We start from the raw sequence: 6,000 nt of genomic DNA on the forward strand, positions 1-6,000 counted from the left end.
AGCCCAGAGAGTCCTGCACACACAGACACTGAGAGCACAGCACACACCCCTACACACACCACAACACACCCCTCACACACACACCACAGCCCAGAGAGTCCTGCACACACAGAGACACTGAGGGCATAGCACACACCCCTACACAACACACCTCTACACAACCCCACAACACACCCCTCACACACACACCACAGCCCAGAGAGTCCTGCACACACAGAGACACTGAGAGCACAGCACACACCCCTACACACACCACAACACACCCCTCACACACACACCACAGCCCAGAGAGTCCTGCACACACAGAGACACTGAGAGCACAGCACACACCCCTACACACACCACAACACACCCCTCACACACACACCACAGCCCAGAGAGTCCTGCACACACAGAGACACTGAGAGCACAGCACACACCCCTACACACACACCAACACACCCCTCACACACACACCACAGCCCAGAGAGTCCTGCACACACAGAGACACTGAGAGCACAGCACACACCCCTACACAACACACCAACACACCCCTCACACACACACCACAGCCCAGAGAGTCCTGCACACACAGAGACACTGAGAGCATAGCACACACCCCTACACACACCACAACACACCCCTCACACACACACCACAGCCCAGAGAGTCCTGCACACACAGAGACACTGAGAGCACAGCACACACCCCTACACAACACACCTCTACACACACACCACAGCCCAGAGAGTCCTGCACACACAGAGACACTGAGAGCACAGCACACACCCCTACACAACACACCTCTACACACACACCACAGCCCAGAGAGTCCTGCACACACAGACACTGAGAGCACAGCACACACCCCTACACACACCACAACACACCCCTCACACACACACCACAGCCCAGAGAGTCCTGCACACACAGAGACACTGAGAGCACAGCACACACCCCTACACAACACACCTCTACACACACACCACAGCCCAGAGAGTCCTGCACACACAGAGACACTGAGAGCACAGCACACACCCCTACACAACACACCTCTACACAACCCCACAACACACCCCTCACACACACACCACAACACACCCCTCACACACACACCACAGCCCAGAGAGTCCTGCACACACAGACACTGAGAGCACAGCACACACCCCTCACACACACACCACAGCCCAGAGAGTCCTGCACACACAGAGACACTGAGAGCACAGCACATACCCCTACACAACACACCTCTACACACACACCACAGCCCAGAGAGTCCTGCACACACAGAGACACTGAGAGCACAGCACACACCCCTACACACACCACAACACACCCCTCACACACACACCACAGCCGAGAGTCCTGCACACACAGAGACACTGAGAGCACAGCACACACCCCTACACAACACACCCCTCACACACACACCACAGCCCAGAGAGTCCTGCACACACAGAGACACTGAGAGCACAGCACACACCCCTACACACACCACAACACACCCCTCACACACACACCACAGCCCAGAGAGTCCTGCACACACAGAGACACTGAGAGCACAGCACACACCCCTACACAACACACCTCTACACAACCCCACAACACACCCCTCACACACACACCACAGCCCAGAGAGTCCTGCACACACAGAGACACTGAGAGCACAGCACACACCCCTACACAACACACCCCTACACACACACACCACAGCCCAGAGAGTCCTGCACACACAGAGACACTGAGAGCACAGCACACACCCCTACACACACACCAACACACCCCTCACACACACACCACAGCCCAGAGAGTCCTGCACACACAGAGACACTGAGAGCACAGCACACACCCCTACACAACACACCTCTACACACACACCACAGCCCAGAGAGTCCTGCACACACAGAGACACTGAGAGCACAGCACACACCCCTACACAACACACCTCTACACACACACCACAGCCCAGAGAGTCCTGCACACACAGAGACACTGAGAGCACAGCACACACCCCTACACACACCACAACACACCCCTCACACACACACCACAGCCCAGAGAGTCCTGCACACACAGAGACACTGAGAGCACAGCACACACCCCTACACACACCACAACACACCCCTCACACACACACCACAGCCCAGAGAGTCCTGCACACACAGAGACACTGAGAGCACAGCACACACCCCTACACAACACACCTCTACACAACCCCACAACACACCACAGCCCAGAGAGTCCTGCACACACAGAGACACTGAGAGCACAGCACACACCCCTACACAACACACCTCTACACACACACCACAGCCCAGAGAGTCCTGCACACACAGAGACACTGAGAGCACAGCACACACCCCTACACAACACACCTCTACACAACACACCAACACGCCCCTCACACACACACCACAGCCCAGAGAGTCCTGCACACACAGAGACACTGAGAGCACAGCACACAGCCCTACACAACACACCTCTACACAACCCCACCACACACCACAGCCCAGAGAGTCCTGCACACACAGAGACACTGAGAGCACAGCACACACCCCTACACACACCACAACACACCCCTCACACACACACCACAGCCCAGAGAGTCCTGCACACACAGAGACACTGAGAGCACAGCACACACCCCTACACAACACACCTCTACACACACACCACAGCCCAGAGAGTCCTGCACACACAGACACTGAGAGCACAGCACACACCCCTACACAACACACCTCTACACAACCCCACCACACACCACAGCCCAGAGAGTCCTGCACACACAGAGACACTGAGAGCACAGCACACACCCCTACACAACACACCCCTCACACACACACCACAGCCCAGAGAGTCCTGCACACACAGAGACACTGAGAGCACAGCACACACCCCTACACAACACACCTCTACACACACACCACAGCCCAGAGAGTCCTGCACACACAGAGACACTGAGAGCACAGCACACACCCCTACACAACACACCTCTACACAACCCCACAACACACCCCTCACACACACATCACAGCCCAGAGAGTCCTGCACACACAGAGACACTGAGAGCACAGCACACACCCCTACACACACCACAACACACCCCTCACACACACACCACAGCCCAGAGAGTCCTGCACACACAGAGACACTGAGAGCACAGCACACACCCCTACACAACCCCACAACACACCCCTCACACACACACCACAGCCCAGAGAGTCCTGCACACACAGAGACACTGAGAGCACAGCACACACCCCTACACAACACACCTCTACACAACCCCACAACACACCCCTCACACACACACCACAGCCCAGAGAGTCCTGCACACACAGAGACACTGAGAGCACAGCACACACCCCTACACAACACACCTCTACACACACACCACAGCCCAGAGAGTCCTGCACACACAGAGACACTGAGAGCACAGCACACACCCCTACACAACACACCTCTACACAACCCCACAACACACCTCTACACACACACCACAGCCCAGAGAGTCCTGCACACACAGAGACACTGAGAGCACAGCACACACCCCTACACAACACACCTCTACACACACACCACAGCCCAGAGAGTCCTGCACACACAGAGACACTGAGAGCACAGCACACACCCCTACACAACACACCTCTACACAACCCCACAACACACCTCTACACACACACCACAGCCCAGAGAGTCCTGCACACACAGAGACACTGAGAGCACAGCACACACCCCTACACACACCACAACACACCCCTCACACACACACCACAGCCCAGAGAGTCCTGCACACACAGAGACACTGAGAGCACAGCACACACCCCTACACACACCACAACACACCCCTCACACACACACCACAGCCCAGAGAGTCCTGCACACACAGAGACACTGAGAGCACAGCACACACCCCTACACAACACACCTCTACACAACCCCACAACACACCCCTCACACACACCACAGCCCAGAGAGTCCTGCACACACAGAGACACTGAGAGCACAGCACACACCCCTACACACACCACAACACACCCCTCACACACACACCACAGCCCAGAGAGTCCTGCACACACAGAGACACTGAGAGCACAGCACACACCCCTACACACACCACAACACACCCCTCACACACACACCACAGCCCAGAGAGTCCTGCACACACAGAGACACTGAGAGCACAGCACACACCCCTACACAACACACCTCTACACACACACCACAGCCCAGAGAGTCCTGCACACACAGAGACACTGAGAGCACAGCACACACCCCTACACAACACACCTCTACACAACCCCACCACACACCACAGCCCAGAGAGTCCTGCACACACAGAGACACTGAGAGCACAGCACACACCCCTACACAACACACCTCTACACAACCCCACCACACACCACAGCCCAGAGAGTCCTGCACACACAGACACTGAGAGCACAGCACACACCCCTACACACACCACAACACACCCCTCACACACACACCACAGCCCAGAGAGTCCTGCACACACAGAGACACTGAGGGCATAGCACACACCCCTACACAACACACCTCTACACAACCCCACAACACACCCCTCACACACACACCACAGCCCAGAGAGTCCTGCACACACAGAGACACTGAGAGCACAGCACACACCCCTACACACACCACAACACACCCCTCACACACACACCACAGCCCAGAGAGTCCTGCACACACAGAGACACTGAGAGCACAGCACACACCCCTACACACACCACAACACACCCCTCACACACACACCACAGCCCAGAGAGTCCTGCACACACAGAGACACTGAGAGCACAGCACACACCCCTACACACACACCAACACACCCCTCACACACACACCACAGCCCAGAGAGTCCTGCACACACAGAGACACTGAGAGCACAGCACACACCCCTACACAACACACCAACACACCCCTCACACACACACCACAGCCCAGAGAGTCCTGCACACACAGAGACACTGAGAGCATAGCACACACCCCTACACACACCACAACACACCCCTCACACACACACCACAGCCCAGAGAGTCCTGCACACACAGAGACACTGAGAGCACAGCACACACCCCTACACAACACACCTCTACACACACACCACAGCCCAGAGAGTCCTGCACACACAGAGACACTGAGAGCACAGCACACACCCCTACACAACACACCTCTACACACACACCACAGCCCAGAGAGTCCTGCACACACAGACACTGAGAGCACAGCACACACCCCTACACACACCACAACACACCCCTCACACACACACCACAGCCCAGAGAGTCCTGCACACACAGAGACACTGAGAGCACAGCACACACCCCTACACAACACACCTCTACACACACACCACAGCCCAGAGAGTCCTGCACACACAGAGACACTGAGAGCACAGCACACACCCCTACACAACACACCTCTACACAACCCCACAACACACCCCTCACACACACACCACAACACACCCCTCACACACACACCACAGCCCAGAGAGTCCTGCACACACAGACACTGAGAGCACAGCACACACCCCTCACACACACACCACAGCCCAGAGAGTCCTGCACACACAGAGACACTGAGAGCACAGCACATACCCCTACACAACACACCTCTACACACACACCACAGCCCAGAGAGTCCTGCACACACAGAGACACTGAGAGCACAGCACACACCCCTACACACACCACAACACACCCCTCACACACACACCACAGCCGAGAGTCCTGCACACACAGAGACACTGAGAGCACAGCACACACCCCTACACAACACACCCCTCACACACACACCACAGCCCAGAGAGTCCTGCACACACAGAGACACTGAGAGCACAGCACACACCCCTACACACACCACAACACACCCCTCACACACACACCACAGCCCAGAGAGTCCTGCACACACAGAGACACTGAGAGCACAGCACACACCCCTACACAACACACCTCTACACAACCCCACAACACACCCCTCACACACACACCACAGCCCAGA

Source organism: Atractosteus spatula, chromosome 5 (assembly GCF_055471065.1).
Source record: "Atractosteus spatula isolate fAtrSpa1 chromosome 5, fAtrSpa1.hap1, whole genome shotgun sequence".
NCBI lineage: Eukaryota > Metazoa > Chordata > Actinopteri > Semionotiformes > Lepisosteidae > Atractosteus > Atractosteus spatula.